At 41.5% G+C, this 20,964-nt stretch overlaps 4 non-coding genes across 4 annotated transcripts; 3 read left to right on the top strand and 1 right to left on the bottom strand.

Annotated features, from left to right (window-relative positions):
• Positions 1–357: 357 nt before the first annotated feature.
• trnac-gca (transfer RNA cysteine (anticodon GCA)) lies at positions 358–429 on the top strand. Its single transcript has one exon. It is a non-coding gene; the product is annotated as a tRNA-Cys (tRNA).
• Positions 430–1,380: 951 nt separating this feature from the next.
• Positions 1,381–1,452, top strand: trnac-gca (transfer RNA cysteine (anticodon GCA)). Its single transcript has one exon. It is a non-coding gene; the product is annotated as a tRNA-Cys (tRNA).
• A 973-nt stretch (positions 1,453–2,425) lies between these two features.
• trnac-gca (transfer RNA cysteine (anticodon GCA)) lies at positions 2,426–2,498 on the top strand. Its single transcript has one exon. It is a non-coding gene; the product is annotated as a tRNA-Cys (tRNA).
• Positions 2,499–19,917: 17,419 nt separating this feature from the next.
• On the bottom strand, positions 19,918–19,990 carry trnac-gca (transfer RNA cysteine (anticodon GCA)). The gene has a single exon. It is a non-coding gene; the product is annotated as a tRNA-Cys (tRNA).
• Between the last annotated feature and the right edge of the window lie 974 nt (positions 19,991–20,964).

Below are 20,964 nucleotides of genomic sequence, written 5' to 3'. Positions count from 1 at the left end.
GCATGGGCAAGCAAAACAGGATCGGCCAGGCATGATCCACAAGCATGATACTGTAAGTGAAGGTAGATGTTTTAAGCATACATGATACTTCCATTGCCATGTTTGGATGACGCTAATACCCCCATTACCATAAACAACCAGCCTTTAGTTGAGCTGCCAAAGGTTTAGACTGTCAGGCGACTTCCTATGTAACTTATAGCTTCTCTCTCCTACTCTCCCTCCTCTCCATCTGTGTGTGCTCATGTTCCTGAATGCATGTAATTAACGTAGCTTCTTTAGTGGAGTCCTTGGGCTGACCACTTCGTGAGGACCAGCCATTGTTTTGTTGCACAATAAGCATATTCCATACATATTATGTGGGGTATAGCTCAGTGGTAGAGCATTTGACTGCAGATCAAGAGGTCCCCAGTTCAAATCTGGGTGCCCCCAATATGATGTGTCTGGTTGTCATCTTTATGATAGTTGTTGTCATTGATTCCCATCTTACTGACTTGTATAGAGTGTGAGCCAAACTGGAGGAGGGCAGAAACAAATTCATTTAGTTCAACAATCTAAAGATTCAACTACTCTGGTTAGCAATGGTGTGTGTAATTTAAAGATTTAACTACCCTTGCATTGCATTGCCCTTGCCTTCAGCCCACTGTAAGGATCTTCTGAGTTAACATAAATGACCAGCCTTTAGTAATGCTCCTAAAGATTTAAACTGCTGGGGACTTCCTATGTCACACTGAGCTCCTCTCTGTCTCTCCATCTGTATGTATTGTGACACTTGAATGCATGTCACTAGCATATTTTCTTTCCCAAAGTCCTTGTGCTTTCTCCCCTTTAATATTTCTTGGATTGTGGTGGCACCTGACTAGTGGAAGCAGCTGCTGCCGTGGTCCTGCTGACGCCCTGCTATCCTGCTAATCTGCCTGTTAAAACAACTGTTTCCTAATATCTGCACAGATTCAATGTGAAGGCAGTAACTTTTACAGTATGATTATCTTTGATTCCCACCTTCCAGCATTGAGGTCTTAGTAAGTTGTATAGAGTTTGCATGGGCGAGCAAAACAGGATCGGCAGAAGCATGATCCAGAAGCATGAATAGGAAGGTAGATTTTAAGCAATACATGATTTCTATTGACCATGTTTGGATACGCTATACGTCCATAACCATAAATGACAAGCCTTTAGTTGACTGCCAAAGGTTTAGACTGTCAGGGACTTCCTATGTCACTTAAGCTTCTCTCTCCTACTCTCCCTCTCTCCTCTTGTGTGCTCATGTTCCATGAATGCATGTAACTAACGTAGCTTCTATAGTGGAGTCCTTGTGCTGACCACACCGGTGGAGGACCAGCCATTGTTATCTGCACAATAAGCATATTCCATATGTGTCGTGGGGGTATAGCTCAGTGGTAGAGCATTTGACTGCAGATCAAGAGGTCCCCAGTTCAAATCTGGGTGCCCCCTAATATGATGTGTCTGGGCTGTCATCTTTATGATAGTTGTTGTCATTGATTCCCATCTTACTGACTTGTATAGAGTTGAGCCAAACTGGAGGAGGGCAGAAACAAGGTTCATGTTAGTTCAACAATCTAAAGATTCAACTACTCTGGTTAGCAATGGTGTGTGCAATTTAAAGATGTATCTAGTCCCTTTGGCATTAGCATTGCCCTTGCCTTCAGCAGCACTGTAAGGGATCTCTGAGTTACACATAATGACCAGCCTTTAGTCATGCTCCTAAAGATTTAAACTGCTGGGAGACTTCCTATGTCCACACTGAGCTCCTCTCTGTCTCTCCATCTGTATGTAATCGTGACACTTGAATGCATGTCACTAGCATATTTTCTTTCCCGAAGTCCTTGTGCTTTCTCCCTTTTAAGATTTTCTTGGATTGTGGTGGCACCTGAATAGTGGAACAGCTACTGCCGTGGTCCTGCTGGACGCCCTGCTACGCCGCTAGGATTATGCCCATTAAAACACAGTTTTTCCTATTATCTGTCACAACAAAATCCATGGTCTTTTGGGAATTGTTGGGTTTCTGTCATTACAGAGTGTGGTCTAGACCTTCACTATGTGTAAAATTTCCTCAGATAATTCTCTTAGGATTTCAATTAATAAATACTGGTATGGGTTTGCGCAGGTGAGCAAAATCTAACTAGGGCAGAACATGGTCCACATAAGTACGCGTACATGGACACTTTGAGCTATGCAGGTTCTTGTGTGGACCATATTTCTGCCCTTAGAGTTGACATCAGTTGTAATTGACATTAATTCAGATGTGTCTTTCTTTTAACCTGCCTTTCATACATAGATGAGTTTTGGATACTTGAAAAGTTCATGAAAACCTTATTGGGATGTGGTACAGACTGTATTGTTGACCACACCATGGAGGACCGCCATTGTTTTGCTGCACAATAAGCATATTCCATACATATTGTGTGGGGGTATAGCTCAGTGGTAGAGCATTTGACTGCAGTTCAAGAGTGTCCCCAGTTCAATTCTGGGTGCCCCCTAATATGTTTGTAGGTTGTCATCTTTATGATAGTTTCGTCATTGGTTCCCATCTTACTGACTTGTTAAGAGTTGAGCCAAACTGGAGGAGGGCAGAAACAAGATTCATGTTAGTTCAACAATCTAAAGATTCAACTACTCTGGTTAGCAATGGTGTTTGTAATTTAAAGATTTAACTACTCCCTTTGGCATTAGCATAGCCCTTGCCTTCAGCAGCACTGTAAGGGATATCTGAGGATATAAATGACCAGCCTTTAGTAATGCTCCTAAAGATTTAAACTGCTGGGAGACTTCCTATGTCACACTGAGCTCCTCTCTGTCTCTCCATCTGTATGTAATCGTGACACTTGAATCCATGTCACTAGCATTTTCTTTCCCAAAGTCCTTGTGCTTTCTCCCCTTTAAAGTTTTCTTGGATTGTGGTGGCACCTGAATAGGGAAGCAGCTGCTGCCGTGGTCCTGCTGGATGCCCTGCTATCCTGCTAGTTCTGCCTGTTAAAAACAAGTTTTTCCTAATACTGTCACAACAATCCATGCTCTTTTGGGAATTGTTGGGTTTCTGTCAATTACAGAGTGTGGTCTAGACCTTCACTATGTGTAAAATTTCCTCAGATAACTTCTCTTAGGATTTCAATTAATAATACTGGAATGGAGTTTGCGCAGGTGAGCAAAATCTAACTAGGGCAGAAACATGGTCCACATAAGTACGCGTACATAGACACTTTGGCATGCAGGATTCTTGTGTGGACCATATTTCTGCCCTTAGTTTGACATCAGTTGTAATTGACATTAATTCAGATGTGTCTTTCTTTTAACTGCCTTTCATACAAGAGATGAGTTTTGGATACTTGAAAAGTAATCATGAAAACCTTTATTGGAATGTGGGTACAGACTGTATTGTTGACCACTGTGACAGGGCGCTTTGCGACCGTCACCGTAGGATGCGCTACTTTGACTTTGAACGTTTGGACATTGACTTTCAAAGATTCTTAATGATATGCTAATGTGTGTGACCACATGTTTGTTACTTGTTATTGTGTTTTAGACATCCGTTACTCACTCCTTCATCTTCAGCTCTACAGTTATCACCTGGTTTTCCAGTGCGCACTTTGAACAACTAAGACTACGGTGATATATGCATACAATGTTGAATCCATTAACTTGCTAATCTGTTAATCATTCTTATTCATCATTATCCTTTTAGTTGGTTATTTATTCCTGAGTTACACTAGTCGCATCACCACTGATTCTTTGGTTAATCCGCTATTTGTTATTTGGTTTACCAGTCATTCATATGTGCAATTGTGATATCTATCTGTGTCCTCATATCCGTGTTACAGTTAAGCCTGTTAGGATTGTATTTATATTACTATGAGTAACTCGCTCCGTTGAATAGCGTTTGGGGCTGTTGTTAAGCCGTTGTATACTTCCCACCTGCGCCACCCCGGAGTCATTATTGGGAATGGTTTGATCCATTACAGGTGTGTGCTATCAGGGTATTTAGAGAGGAGGTTTGAGTTACCCAGAGAGTCAGATTGGAAAGAGCGCCAGTTGGTTTGGGTCAGCTCAAATATAGGAAAAGGCTGTAAGTAAGTAGACTTAAGTCTCGTGTTAGCCGATTTTAGTGTAGTCAAAGGCATTAGGTAAACAGCTGTTCCTTAGTTTATTTTTGCTTTTGTTCTTTTGACTCACAAGTCTCGTTCTTTTCTATTTTGAAAGTCCTATTCTTCTTATCCTTTTTGATGTTTTTGTACTACATATTTTGCCTTTGGCCTTATTGGAAAAAATAATATTCCCCTTTTCACTGAAACTCACGTCTGAGTCATCCTTCCGGTTACTCGCCTTACCACGGCCTGCTGGTGACGTCTACCTACACACCCACACCATGGAGGACCAGCCATTGTTTGCTTCACAATAAGCATATTCCATACATATTGTGTGGGGTATAGCTCAGTGTAAAGCATTTGACTGCAGACCGAGGTCCCCAGTTCAACTCTGGGTGCTCCCTAATATGATGTGTGTAGCTGTCATCTTTATGATAGTTGTTGTCATTGGTTCCCATCTTACTGACTTGTATAGAGTTGAGCCAACTGGAGGAGGGCAGAAACAAGATTCATGTTAGTTCAACAATCTAAAGATTCAACTACTCTGGTTAGCAATGGTGTGTGCAATTTAAAATTTATCTACTCCCTTTGGCATTAGCATTGCCCACAAACAGTGGACAATGCCTGCTATCGTTCAAAGCTCCAGTTCTCCTCCAAGGTCCTATATCATTGAGGAGCACAGTGAGAGCGCTACAGGGGAAAGCACCTGCACATGCAGTCCACACCAAGCTGATCAATCCTTCAGTGAAAGCCCAACAGTTTGCTCCTGTTGTCAGGAACACTGAGGACACTCATGGACTGAGACACAAAACACTTCTGAACCCACACGGGACTGTGACCATCACTCGCTCTGGCAGAGTGAGCAAGCCCCCAGACAGACTAGACTGGTGATTATGGACGGGGGGTGGTCTAGGGGGCAAAACTCAGTCAAAGGAATTGAATGTATAGGGAAAAAAGAGAACGATGTTTGAAATATTGTTGTAGAAAATGCACTTTGTTGTCTGGAATAGATGAGACTGAAGGAATGCTTAAGTTTTGTAAAATATGAACAGGAGAATGTTACTTTCAGAGGGTTGCCTGGTTCATCTTGAGCCCTGCTGCCTTTATGACCTTCAACACCTCTGCCAGATGTCGGTTGTGTTGCTCCTCTGTCTCTGCGTGAATCAAAATATAACCAATAAAAAGATCTCTGTCCCTCTAGGCCGGCCGAGTCTCCGCATTTTCCTCTGGAAAATTTGGGAGCACTTGTTATTCCGAGGAAACGGCGGAAGGCACAAGTGGTGAGCATCCTGCTTTCCTAAAGCTGCGTCCAGTGACATGAACACTTTGACCGGAAGCCTGGCATTATTTCTTCCACTGTGGGCAGGATGTACTTCTCCCGTTTCACTGCTTTGTTCAGTTTCCTTAGGTCTGAACAGAGGCGGACCCTCCTCTTGTTGAGTTTGAGTACTGGCACCATACCGTGCACCATTCAGTTGGCTGTGTTACTTTTTTGATTATGTCCTCATCCTCCATGCGCTGCAGTTACTTTTTTACCAGCGGTACCAGGGGCAGGGGTATCCGCCTTGCTGTCGGCACTGCATATGGCTGGGCTCATCTTCAGTGCTGTTCTGACTGGCTCAGTTTTCAATAGCCCACTGGATCCAAACATGCCGCTGACTTTGTCCATCTTCTTCACTAGACCCATTTCCACTGCTTCCTCGTGGCCTAGTAAGCAGCTTTTTCCATCTATCACATACACCTTAAGAGAGTACTTTTCCCCCTTATGGCTGGTGGGACCTTGGAACATACCTATGCATTTGAGATCACCCCCTGGCTTACAAAACTCGTGTCTGGAGGCTCTGCTTTATTTGTGACTTCTCTCACTGCTTTAGATGACATTTACGTTCACATTGTCCTTCCTTGCGACACTTATTGCACTTGCTTTTTAATGTAGGGCAATGTCTTTCTGGAGTGTTGTGGCTTACCGCACCTCCCACACTCCTCCTTTGTGTTGGCTCCCTGGCTGCTGTTCTCATGTCGCTGACCCTTATTCAATACTATCCGAACTTCCCCTTGACAGCATTAACATTGGCCAGCTGAGCGTCCGGTCGATTGGTTTAAGGTCTGCTTTAGCTGGAACTGACAGGAAGTTCTTTGTCTGCTATTCCTACCACAAGGCGATCCGTTATATGATCATCCCTCGTAGTCCTGAATTAACAATGCTCTGCTAGTTCATATAATTTCTGATGTACAGCTCCGCCGTTTTCCCCGATTGCTGGCTCCGTTGGTAGAAACATGTACGCTTAAGTTGTTAAGTTGTGGAATAAGAGTAGTCTCACACTTTTTCATGAACACCTCAAGTCCTTCTTTTTGCCTTCCTCTTCAAACTCAAATTACTGAATCCTTTCAGCTTCACTGCCCATTGCGTAATCAGCGAACTCACTTGAATCTCGCGTCATCTTGTTTAGCTTCATGGCTAACCAATGCACGTGTTATACCCCTACTTGTTTCCACACCAACTGGTTACCATCATAACAGTTAAGAAGAAGAAGGTTTCCGTATGTTTGTTTACCTAACACTGCCGTTGTGGTCTGCCTCTGTCACCAGAATCGTCACACAATACCAAACATATTCCTGGCGCTTTTCAAATCATTTCCCAGATCTACTGGAGCGAAAATGTTTGTCTATTAAGCACCAGATTACAGTCTAGCTGGTTGCGATCTTGAAGCAAAAAATAAGAGTTCCCACCAAGCCCACAGCTCTACGCAGTGAGCTATCATATCGCTACATAAAGTCCCTTTGAGTATGTATTCATCAACTACGTCAACACTTTGTTGTCGCTAATCTAAAACAACTGGTTACCTTGCTTAGTTTATGAAATACCTGATGATTGTTGCACGTTTCTTTGGTCGCATATACAGACAAATGTGACTACTAATACTTCATCATAGCAACCTACTAAGCTCACATTGTGACTGACACACATTTTTAACAGTTAAATCATTTAGTCAATATTGTCTAATACGCAATTGCCAACGATCCAGAAGTGAATGCATGATTTACTGTCATTGTCTCTCTTTTTGTGTAGCCTATATGGTATGGGATATATGGCAATATCCTTGAATTGGAACAACAAAGGCTTGTAATAGCCTCAGTGTTAAAACTTACTTGAGTTTGGCTCCGAATTAACCAAGCAATCATTCCATCCAAACTGATGTGAAGTTGTTCAAATCAAACTCCGACACAGCAAAGTAGCTGTTGATTTATTTAATGAGCTGTTCATCTTTTGTGATATGATTTTCTCTCGGGTTATATGACATCCACAATCACGGTGACTAGCCTAAATTATGTTTAGTTGGTAGTCATCAATCAGTCCATTAAAATCTGTCAAGAGAGCGACTATATAATATATATATATATATATATTCCAGTAAACAATAGACCTTTTTACAACAATATGTTGACATGTCATAGTAGGAAAAGCAAAGCTGAATTGATCCCCTTAACAATGGCTGCATTACAGTTAGGAGAGGCCTGGTGTTGTGCATGCAGACTCACTGTAATACCTTACTATGCACTTGATGAACTTACCAATCGTTAAGGTTATCAATTGCAGCTGTGCTTTTCCTACTATGGCAAGCTAAAACGCCTGCATGTGAAAAAGGTCCTTAGTAGCCTAAGCATGGACGCTCGGCTCGTCAAAGACATTCTGGATTTCAAACCGAAACAGACGTACCCATGTAACTCAACTAAATCAGCGTTATGTGATAAAATGAAGGGCAGAGAGTTACCAACTCATAGTGAGTAGGAAATCAGACAACAACACTTTTTTTTAAACTTTTCTGTAATTGCATTACGAAATATTTATTCAATGTAATCTCTATAGACAGGGATTATATTACCAGTGCCTAGAAAGCAAGATACAAAGGCATCACCTGGCAAAGTGTTTTAACTCACAGGAAGCCAACAACATATTTGTTGAGTTTCATGCCAGTGCCATCGGGCTCACTGTGGAGGAGACAAAACCATGCATGCCATCCTGCAACGGTATACTAGCCTGGGATGAAAGCATCATCACAAATGGGTGACTGCATTATTATTAAAAAAAAAATGTTTCTGTGGCGATATGCAATCTTTAGGCTACATATTCACCATGTTTTTAATTGTTTTTACTTTTGGACAGTGTGATGACTGTCAGAGAAGAGGCCTCTATAAAGGACAGACACAGTACAAACCAATAGGGTGAATCTGACCTCATTACATTTACCATTGTTGACATGGAAGTCTTATTTATGTTACTGTTGTTTGCATTTAAGGTTTGTGAACCATTTCAGCTTGTTGGAATGGACCTAGTTGGCAAATTAAAATGCCCCAATAACGGAAACATTTATATTGTTCATGGGAGACTACTTCACAATGGTTGGAAGTACAGTATATACACTGAAAAGCAAGACGGCTAAAGAATTTTCAGACTGCTCATGGACTTCTTTTATAAATATGGTGCATCCAACGCATTCTCACAGACCAGGGCAAAGAAATTGTTTTCAAAGTAAGTCAAATTCTGAGACATTTGATATCACTGCATTGTTGCTCTCTGGGGAAAAACATATAATTCATTTTCATATCCACTGCCAGATTTACCTTGACATGTGTGCCAAGCTTGGCATTGCCAGAAGCCTCTATGCCCCATACACCCACAAACCATGGCTAGTGGAAGGCTCAATGGCACCATTCAAGGTGTGGAATCTGTTTTTTTCTTAACTTATTTCTTATATGATATAATGTAACTGTAACTTTAGTGAATAACGTTTATTTATTTTCCAATATTAGGGCTTTGAAAAAGTGGTGCGGGGTCACCAAGCACTGGGACGACTGTATAAGGCCCACCGTATTTGGTCTACGCACCAAAAAACAAATACCACAAAACACTCACAATATTACCTAATGTATGGAAGGGAGGTGTTGTGGTTTTGCGGTTTTACTTTGCTTTCTTTTCCTCTTTCTGTGTTTTTTGGTCCGTGTCTTGTTTCCTCGTGTTTATGTCTGTGTTGTTTTCCTGTCTTGTGTTCCCCTGTGATGTCTTTCTGAGTTGTCCTGCCCCCACCAAAGTGATTCACCTGATGCACCTGTTCCTCGTTACCTCTTGTAATTTATGTCTGTGTTCCCTTTTTCACTTATCAGATCGTTTTGTCCTGTCTGCGTGGTTTTTCCCTTGAACTTTGGCCCTTTTGGTTGTCCTGTCTCCGTGTTCCTGTTTTCATTTTGCTTTTCTCCTTTTTGGACTTTTTTGCCCGCTGCCTTTTGGATCCCTATGTTTTTTGGTATTCTGCTCTTTTGTTAATAAATTCTTGTTACCCTTGCCTGCCTGCCTGCTGTCCTCGTCTCTGCGTTTTGGGTCCTATCCTCGTTTGACTGCAACAGGAGGCCTGAGACCCTTCTGAATTCAGATAAGTGGCAGGTACAAATGGCATTTTCCTGCAGTATAGAACAACTTTTCAATAATGGTCTCTTCTATAATCTGTAGGCTACTTGTGTGCATTTATCTCCACCAATGTTACAGATAACCAACGAGGAAGTAAATGCATTGGCTGGAAGTGAGGAGGTAACATAACTTCCAACTGTCAGATGTCTACCCCCAAGTGAGGGCCAATATATTGGCAGCACATCAGAGTGTGCAGAAGAGAAAACGTGCATTGGGCCGAGGATGATGGCTTTGTGGTGGGGACCTGGTATTAAGAAAGAACATTGGCCCGGAACAAGAAAGGGGGGCAAATTAGAAGCTGATTTATTAGGTCCGTACACCATTGTTTACATTGATGGTAAAATGCACACCTTGAACGAGAAGGAATTTTTGAAGAAACATTGACCCCAGAAAAGATATGGGAACTACAAGTGAGAATCCCAGGTAAATGGTGTGCTGCCTCCACCCCGCCTCAGCACTACCGCCTTTTCCTGCCTCCACGTCTCCTTCAGTAGTGCAGCCTAACCCCTTGAAGTGTCCCAGGTTCCCCATCTCCCATATCAAACAGTCCACAACCATGCACAAATCTCCGTCCCCAGAGGAACGTAAGTATATGTTTCATTGCAAATGATTTTGCCCACACATACTAAATCCATCTGCATACATGCATAGTGCATTTGCATCAGACTTGATGACCTGTTGGAACTGATGCCGCATGCTATTACAAATTAATCCTTGATAAATACTGTCTTCTAATTATCAGTACTAGCAGAAATCTGCTCTGGAAAACACCAAGGGGTGTTGTGGAGCTAGGTAGGACCCTATAATTATTTGCCAGAGACCTCAAACTGGCCATGGAAGACAGGTGGAGAGTAAGGGATGCAAGTATTTCATCATCATGAAATCATGATGTATATGCTTGAAATATTTTAAATACCAATTCAGGTCATATTCAGATTGACCCAATGGCCTATGATATAAAATGACTATTTTAATGTAGATTACATCCTCTTACATGATCTGGCATGTACTGTGAAGGTCATTTATCCAAGGAGAAGCAGGCGCTTTACATTGCATTTACAATGCATGCCAAAGTCACAGGAACAAATAAGATGGTCATGATGACTGGGTAGCACATTCACCATTCTATATGTTAAAAATGTAACGAAAAAATAATCTACTTGCTTTCTTTTGTCAGATCCAGTGCACACATGCAGTTTGTGGTTTCATCGGTGTGTGTTGGGAGACCACCTTTGAACCAGAACTACTTTTGTCCAGCATGTACTTTATAAAACGTGCCTCTCTCTTGCTAAAGTAACATCTGTTTGGCACAACAAGTGTTCAGGTCCTCATACTGTACACCAGGCTGCTGGCAGGACATTTGAAAGGTAAGCTCATTAAAGAATATAAAACAGCTACTTTGCTATGTTGGAGTTTGATTTCAGAACAACTTCACATCAGTTTGGATGGGATGATTTGATGAAAGACTCATTACAATGCTTGGTTAATTTGGAGCCAAGCTCATGTAGGTTTTAACACTATAGCTATACAGCCATTGTTGTGGAAATTCAGAGATATTACATATATCCCATACCATATAGGCTACACAAAGGAAGATGACTGTAAATCATTAGACCATGCCATTCAAATTGCGTTGTGTATTACCACTTTTCTGTGACTTTCGACAATATTTGACTGTTCATGTATCTGTTTGTGTGTCCAATCACAATGTGTAAACTTAGTGGTGGTTAAACAACCCCTGAGCCCGAGACACTCGCCCACGAGTTTAAAAGTACCTCTGATCCTAGTTTATAACTTTTGAACCATACGAGCGATTTACTCACCTTTCGGTTTCGTTTCAATCCTGACGCTTTCGGCTTTACGGGGGTCTTTTCCGGGTCTTTCTAGCCTCTACAGGGGTTTTTCTATCCAGCCTGGAACTTCAGCCTCTTTGGGCTTTAATCCATACTGTTATATCCAAGATTGATCCACTTTTTATCCATAATTCATCGCGTTTGGCTCGTTTTCTTCCGCTAGATCGCTCCTCAGCGTCTGCCCTGTCTGTCCCGTCTATTGTTTCAGGAATACATGCCCATATATGGGACATAAAGGCAAACTCTTGTATGGAAGGCCAGAGGGGACAAAAATGCCTAATAGCACTCTATTGAGGCAAAATATGCATATTTGACACATATTTGCTTGTATCATTGCTGTGGGTGTAATATCAATAAATATGACATTATTATGTTATTATTGGCATAAGTAAATGTCATGAGAGGAAACGTCTTGACTTTTTTGGAAAAAATGCATGTGTTTTTTGTCAACTGTATAAGTTATAATGATTATTCTTCACAAGTGTGACCCCAAGACATTGAGAAGTGTTTTAGAATGGAAAATGGCTTAGGTTTTACTTATATGTCTGTGATACATACATACTGGAAGATTCATTTATTTATTTATTTATTTATCTATCTTAAGGCCCTACAACCATTTTTAACATGCAAGTGACCTCACTGCAACCAAATATTCCAATAACCCAGTTTTCCTGAAAAAAATGCTGTTCATATCTTGACTGTAGACACAGGTTTGATGTTTTACAACCTTTTTAGAAAATAAAACCAGACGGAAATTAACTGTAAAATGGCCTCAGGGCCCAGAGCGTTAAGATGAAGTAGTATTGTCAATTTGTCCGTAATGCGACCAAGAAACGTGATAACTATTATCCTGTATTTCACAACACAAGCCAAGGTAGATAGATATTTATTGATCCCAAAAATGGGAATTACAGTTACAGCAGTACACGTACATTAGTCACACAACACAGAATATAATATAAATGAGATACTAGGAAAAATATCATACATAAAGTATCACTAAAAAAATTATATAAAAGAATAAGAACAATATTTAAATATACAGGAGGGAAACAAAATGTGCAACTGCTTAAATTATGCTAAAAATTAAATGAACCATTGGGCAGTTGCCCTTGTGGAATTGTTGGTGTCTAAAAGTCTCATCTAACACCCAGTGATATTTTTTTTTTTAACCAGTTGTTTTAGATTAGCTCAACAAGTGTTACCCGTTGCTGACTAGTTTGATAAAGACGTAACTGGAAGCAACTTTATGTAGTGATATCATAGCTTACTGCGTAGAGCTCGGGATTTGCAGGAACTCTTTTTTAGCTACAATCGCAACCAGCTCGACCCAACTTATACTGTTTTTAGAGTTTATATTTTTGTGTGGCTGTGTGGGTGCTTACTTAGAGAAAACATTTTCGCTCCGTAGATCTGGAAACTTTTGAAAATTGCCAGAATATTTTTGTGATTGTGTGACAAATCTGGTGACAGAGCAACCACAACGACGCTGTTAAGTACACACCACGAAACCTCTTCTTTCTTTAACTGTCTATGATGGTAACCAGTTGGTGTGGAAACCAGTAGGGTAAACACCGCAAAATCGTTGTTTCCACTCCGGCCATTCGTTGGGCTCTCAACTTAAACTCACTCGGCTGGCTAAACTTTGCCATGTCTTCTGTCACAGTTTTCTGACACACACGTAGGTCTGTTAATATCTTTTACAGGCATAAAGTGGTCTTAGAAGACAACCACTTGTGAGTTCAGTCTAAGCTCGGTTTCTTAGCTTGCCAGCGTGAACACCATACGACCACATCGGTCTGGCTCTTCTTCGGCTCTCTACGGTCTGGCTACAAGGGCATCTTCAGGCCACTACCTGTCTTACCCTCAAAGCGTCTACTCGCGTACTTTTGTGGACCATGTTTCTGCCCTAGTTTCAATTTTGCTCACCTACGCATTTCAACTTTACAGTGAAATCATAGCAAAGGTTTCTCAGGACTTTTACACATAGTGAATCTCTAGACCCATTCTCTAATTGACGAAACCCAAAATTCCCTGAAGAGCATGCATTTGGTGTACACATGTTTAAGCAGAATTTAAAATATAACTGGCTCATGATGGCAGTCATCTGACATGACCATGTTGGAGAAGAGAGATACAAAATACAACTCATGATAATATAGGCGTGGTGCAATGGAATCACCGATTAACAGTGATAATTAAATTAACCCAAATGTAATGGAACTATTACTAATAATAGTAGTAGTAGGGCGTAGCAGCCGTCAAGAAGGACCACGCAGTAGCTGCTTCAACTATTCATGCCACCACAATCCAAGGAAATCAAGAGGGGAGACCCACAAGGACTCGGAAAATAAGCGTCGTTAGTTACATGCATTCACGAGACATGATCACACACAGATAGAGAGAGAGCGGAGGAGAGAAGAGCTTAAAGTGACATGATCCAAACTTCAGCGGCATAACTAAAGGCTGTCGTTTATGTGGGATTTTACGCATATGTGAGTTATGATAACTCTGAGATTCCTTACAGTGCTGCTGAAGGCAGGCAACGCCAACCAGAGTTGTTATATCTTGATAATAAATTTTGGACATGTTTAGGTAATTTTTGTCTGAGTTTAACAACATGAATTGTAGGTCACCACACATGGTCCATAAAACCATTCTGCATTGCTTGAAGCTTCTACCAACCTATGATTAAGTGGACAACTTCTGCCCTACTTTTAAACTATACGTAATTGAACTACGTGGATAATGTTTCCGCCCTGTTCCTATTTTGCTTACCTATGCAGACTCTGTAAAAGTACCTAGACCTCAGAGCTTGAAATTGAGAAGCAGAGACAATCACTATCATGTTAAGAACAGCCTTCTGGCTGCATCGGGTGTAGGGGGTATCCAGATTTGAACGGGGACCTCTTGATCTGGGGTCGTTGTCCTGCTGCAGAATAAATTTGGGACCAATCATGTCTTCCCTGATGGTCTTGTATGATGGATAACACTGCCTTATTTCTCAGCTAATGCACCATTAATCCTGACCAAATCTTCACACCATTTGCAAAAATGCAGCCCTATTACGTAATTGAACTTACGTGGACCATTTTCTGCCTTGTTCCTGTTTTGTTCCCTACGCAAAACCTGTAAAAAGTTAGCGACCTAAGCTTGAAAGTGGGAATAAGAACTTCATATCATAAAAATATTAGCCTGCACACTGCATCTGTGGAGAGGCTCTCCAGAATACAACGCAAACCTCTTGATTTGGGTCAAATTCTCTACCATTGAGCTATACCTCACATACTTTGCTGAATATGCTCATTGGCGCAAAACAATGGCTGTTCCTCTACGGTGTGGTCACAATACAGTTGTACCCTCATCTCATTAAAGGTTTTCATGAACTTTTTTCAAGTATCCAAAACTCATCTGCTTTAATCAAAAGCAGCTAAAAGAAAGATTGTTGTTTAAGCTTGTCTTATTGTTGACATCCACTGTAATTAAAATAAATTCAGATTGTGCCTTTATCAAGATGACACTGTCATCTTCTCTATTATCTGCCTTTCAGACAGTGGATGAGTTTTAGATACTTGGAAAAAGTTCGATGAAACTTTCAATCACGTGTGAGCCAGACTGTGATGGAACCACATCACCACACCACAGAGGTCCCAAGTTCAATCTTGGTGCCCCCTACATACTATGTGTAGGCTGTTGTCTTTATAAAGCTGTGTTGTTATTGATTCCCCCTTACGCATTGACGTCTTACTAACTTGTATAAAGTTGGCATGGGTGAGCCACAACTGGAAGAGGGCGAAACATGGTTACCGTTCCACAATCTAAACTTAAAACGACTTTTGGTTGGCGTTGCCCTGGCTTTCTGCAGCACTGTAAGGAATCTCTGAGTTATCTTAACTCAAAGATATCCCATAAAATCCCACCTTAATAAACCAGCCCTTAGTTATGCTATAAAAGGTTTAGACTGCTGGGGACTTAGTAGAATAGTGGAAGCAGCTGCTGGCGTGGTTCTGCTTGATGCCCTGCTACGCCTGCTAGGATTCTGTCCGTTAAAAGACCTTTTCACTCATATCTGTCACAACAAATGCATGTTCTTTTGGGAATTGTTGGTTTCTTCATAATGAGTGTGGTCTCAGACCTTCACTTTTGTAAAATAACCCTGAGATACCTTCTGTTAGGATTCACTTCATAATACTGGTATGGACTTTGCGTAGATGACAAAATTGAAATAGGGCAGAAACATGGTCCACATAATGACGTACGTAGACATTGACCTCTGCATTGTCAGTCACCAGACCCCAAGACCTACCCCAAGTGGCGTCCATTGGGTACAAATGGAGACATTTTGGGTGACATGGAAAAGTCAGCACTTAAAGGATGATTCTCTTGTAGATTGATCTCCTATTCATTTTTCATCGGCCAAATAAGTAAGTCCTATTTCTTTGAAACCAGCTGAAACACACCGTAAATCTGGCAATGTTTATGGTTAAAAAGTCTTCTACTAGGCCACCAGGAACTTTTTCTGTATCCCCGATAATAGCCAACTCGGGTAATCTGATTTATGCGTGTCTAGCCTTTCAAAGTTTGGCTTGGGTTGCTTTGAGGGCCTTGTGTAATGGTGTTTTTCCACTGCATGGTACCTACTACTCGTCTTGCCTTGAACTCTACTCAGCCTTTTTTTGGGTTTTCCATTACGGAAATAAGTCCCTTGTACCTGCCAACAGGTACTGGTTCTTTAGTACCACCTCAGTCGAGGCTCCAAGCGAGCTGAGAGGCAACACCAAAGGTGACGTGAAAAACGCATACTGCTGTTGGTCGGAGAGAATCGTCACTACCACTGCGTCATCATGCTGGTCCTGACACAAACCGCTGTGTGTGCTCTCTCCTACTCTCCCTCTCTCCATCTGTGTGTGCTCATGTTCCATGAATGCATGTAATTAACGTAGCTTCTTTAGTGGAGTCCTTGGGCTGACCACTTCGTGGAGGACCAGCCATTGTTTTGTTGCACAATAAGCATATTCCATACATATTATGTGGGGGTATAGCTCAGTGGTAGAGCATTTGACTGCAGATCAAGAGGTCCCCATCCTGTGTGGGTTCAGAAGTGTTTTGGTCTCAGTCCCATGAGTGTTAGTGTTCCTGACATCAGGAGCAAACTGGTTTGGCTTTCACTGAAGGATGTGATTAGCTTGGTGTGGACTGCATGTGCAGGTGCTTTCCTCTGTAGCGCTCTCACTGTGCTCTCTCAATGATATAGGACCTGGAGTAGAACTGGAGCTTTGAACGATAGCAGGCATTGTCCACTGTTGTGGGCAATGCTAATGCCAAAGGGAGTAGATAAATCTTAAATTGCACACACCATTGCTAACCAGAGTAGTTGAATTTTAGATTGTTGAATAACATGAATCTGTTTTCGCCCTCCTCCAGTTTGGCTCAACTCTATACAAGTCAGAAGATGGGAACCAATGACAACAACTATCATAAAGATGCAGCCTACACACATCCTATTAGGGAGCACCCAGAGTTGAATGGGGACCTTTGATCTGCAGCAAATGTTACCAGAGCTATACCCCACACAATAGTATGGAATATGCTTATTGTGAAGCAAACAATGGCTGGTCCTCCATGGTGTGGTGGTTGTAGGTAGACGTCACCAGCGGCCGTGGTAAGGCGAGTAACCGGAAGGTGACTCAGACGTTGAGTTTCAGTGAAAAGGGGAATTTTATTTTCCCAATAAGGCCAAAGCAAAATATGTAGTACAAAAACATCAAAAAGGATAATAGAATCTAGGACTTTCAAATAGAAAAGAACGAGACTGTGAGTCAAAAGACAAAAGCAAAATACAACTAAGGAACAGCTGTTACTAATGCCTTTGACTACACTAAAATGGCTAACACGAGACTTACGTCTACTTTTACAGCCTTTTCCTATATTTGAGCTGACCCAAACCGAACTGGCGTCCTTTCCAATTGACTCTCCTGGGTAACTCAAAACTCCTCTAATACCCTGATAGCACACCACTGTAATGGATCAAACCATTCCAATAATGACTCAGGGGTGGCGCAGGTGGGAAGTATACAAACGGCTTTAACAACAGCCAAAACGCTATTCAAAGTAGCGAGTTACTCATAGTAAATAAAATACAATCCTAACAGGCTTAAACCTGTACACAGGATATGAGGACACAGATAAGATATCACAATATGCACATAGAATGAATGGTAAACCAAATAACAAATAGCGGATAACCAAAGAATCAGTTGTGATGCGACTAGTGTAACTCAGGAATAAATACCAACATAAAAGGATAATGATGAATAAGAATGATAACAGATTAGCAAGTTAATGGATTCAACATTGTATGCATATATCACCGGTCTTAGTTGTTCAAAGTGCGCATGGAAAACCCGGTGATAACTGTAGAGCTGAGCTGAAGTGAATGGAGTAACGGATGTAGCTAAAAAAAATAACAAGTAAAAACATGTGGTCACACACATTAGCATATCATTAAGAATCTTTGAAAGTCAATGTCCAAACGTTCAAAGTCAAGTAGCGCATCGCTACGGTGACGGTCGCAAAGCGCCTGACAGTGGTCAACAATACAGTCTGTACCACTTCCAATAAAGGTTTTCATGAACTTTTCAAGTATCCAAAACTCATCTCTTGTATGAAAGGCAGTTAAGAAGACACATCTGAATTAAGTCAATACAACTGATGTCAACACTAAGGGCAGAAATATGGTCCACACAAGAATCCTGCATAGCTCAAAGTGTCTATGTACGCGTACTTATGTGGACCATGTTCTGCCCTAGTTAGATTTTGCTCACCTGCGCAAACTCCATTCCAGTATTATTAGAATCCTAAGAGAAGTTATCTGAGGAAATTTACACATAGTGAAGGTCTAGACCACACTCTGTAATTGACAGAAACCCAACAATTCCCAAGAGCATGGTTTGTTGTGACAGATATTAGGAAAAACTTGTTTTTAACAGGCAGAATCCTAGCGGCATAGCAGGGCATCCAGCAGGACCACGAGCCGCAGCTGCTTCCACTATTCAGGGCCACCACAATCCAAGAAAATCTTAAAGGGGAGAAAGCACAAGGACTTTGGGAAAGAAAATATGCTAGTGATGGATTCAAGTGTCAGATTACATACAGATGGAGACGAGAGGAGCTCAGTGTGACATAGGAAGTCTCCCAGCAGTTTAAATCTTTAGGAGCATTACTAAAGGCTGGTCATTTATATCCTCAGATATCCTCTACAGTGCTGCTGAAGGCAAGGGCTATGCTAATGCCAAAGGGAGTAGTTAAATCTTAAATTACAAACACATTGCTAACCAGAGTAGTTGAATCTTTAGATTGTTGAAATAACATGAATTGTTTCTGCCTCCTCCCGTTTGGTCTCACTCTATACAAGTCAGAAGTGGGAACCAATGACGACAACTATCATAAAGATGACAACTACACACCTCATATTAGGGGCACCCAGATTGAACTGGGGACCTCTTGAACTGCAGTCAATGCTCTACCACTGAGCTATACCCCCACACAATTGTATGGAATATGCTATTGTGCAGCAAAACAATGGGGTCCTCCATGGTGTGGTCAAACATACAGTCTGTACCACACTCCCAATAAAGGTTTTCATGAACTTTTTCAAGTATCCAAAACTCATCTATTGTATGAAAGGCAGTTAAAAGAAAGACACATCTGAATTAATGTCAATTACAACTGATGTCAACTCTAAGGGCAGAAATATGGTCCACACAAGAATCCTGCATAGCTCAAAGTGTCCATGTACGGTACTTATGTGGGCCAGTTTTTGCCCTAGTTAGATTTTGCTCACCTGCGCAAACTCCTACCAGTATTTATTAATTGAAATCCTAAGAGAAGTTATCTGAGGAAATTTACACATAGTGAAGGTCTAGACCACACTCGTAATTGACAGAAACCCAACAATTCCCAAAAGACCATGGATTTGTTGTGACAGATATTAGGAAAAACTGTTTTTAGGGCATAATCTAGCAGGCGTAGCAGGGCGTCCAGCAGGACCCCGGCAGTAGTGCTTCCACTATTCAGGTGCCACCCCAATCCAAGAAATATAAAAGGGAGAAAGCACAAGGACTTCGGGAAAGAAAATATTAGTGACATGCATTCAAGTGTCCGATTACATACAGATGGAGAGACACAGAGAGGAGCTCAGTGTGACATAGGAAGTCTCCCAGCAGTTTAAATCTTTAGGAGCAGACTAAAGGCTGGTCCTTTATGTTAACTCAGAGATCCCTTACAGTGCTGCTGAAGGCAAGGGCAATGCTAATGCCAAAGGGACAGATAAATCTTTAAATGCACACACCATTGCTAACCAGAGTAGTTGAATCTTAGATTGTTGAACTAACCTGAACCTTGTTTCTGCTCCTCCAGTTTGGCTAACTTATACAAGTCAGTAAGATGGGAATCAATGACAACAACTATCATAAAGATGACAGCCCAGACACTCAATATTAGGGGGCACCCAGATTTGAACTGGGGACCTCTTGATCTGCAGTCAAATGTCTCTACCACTGAGCTATACCCCACATGAATATGGATATGCTTATTGTGCAGATAAACAATGGCTGGTCCTCCACGGTGTGGTCAGCACAAGGACTCCACTATAGAAGCTACGTTAGTTACATGCATTCATGGAACATGAGCACACACAGATGGAGAGAGGGAGAGTAGGAGAGAGAAGCTTAAGTGACATAGGAAGTCCCCTGACAGTCTAAACTTGGCAGCTCAACTAGGCTGGTCTTATGGTTATGGACGTATTAGCGTATCCAACATGGTCAATAGAAGTATCATGTTTGCTTAAAACATCTACCTTCCTTATCATGCTTCTGGATCATGCTTCTGCCCTGACCTGTTTTGCTGCCCATGCAAACTCATACAACTTACTAAGACCTCAATGCTGGAAGGGGGAATCAAAGATAATCACTACTGTAAAAGTTACTGCCTTCACATTGAATCTGTGCAGATATTAGGAAACAGTTGTTTTAACAGGAAATCCTAGCAGGCATAGCAGGGCGTCCAGCAGGACCACGGCAGCAGCTGCTTCCACTAGTCAGGTGCAACAATCCAAGAAAATATTAAAGGGGAGAAAGCACAAGGACTTTGGGAAAGAAAATATGCTAGTGACATGCATTCAAGTGTCACAATTACATACAGATGGAGAGACAGAGAGGAGCTCAGTGTGACATAGGAAGTCTCCCAGCAGTTTAAATCTTTAGGAGCATTACTAAAGGCTGGTATTATGTTAACTCAGAGATCCCTTACAGTGTGCTGAAGGCAAGGGCAATGCTAATGCCAAAGGGAGTAGTTAAATCTAAATTACACACACCATTGCTAACCAGAGTAGTTGAATCTTTAGATTGTTGAATAACATGAATCTTGTTTCTGCCCTCCTCCAGTTTGGCTCAACTCTATACAAGTCAGTAAGATGGGAATCAATGACAACAACTATCATAAGATGACAACCCAGACACATCATATTAGGGGGCACCCAGATTTGAAA

This window comes from Etheostoma spectabile, chromosome 4 (genome assembly GCF_008692095.1).
Source record: "Etheostoma spectabile isolate EspeVRDwgs_2016 chromosome 4, UIUC_Espe_1.0, whole genome shotgun sequence".
Lineage (NCBI taxonomy): Eukaryota > Metazoa > Chordata > Actinopteri > Perciformes > Percidae > Etheostoma > Etheostoma spectabile.
This window is presented reverse-complemented; position numbering and strand designations above follow the sequence as displayed.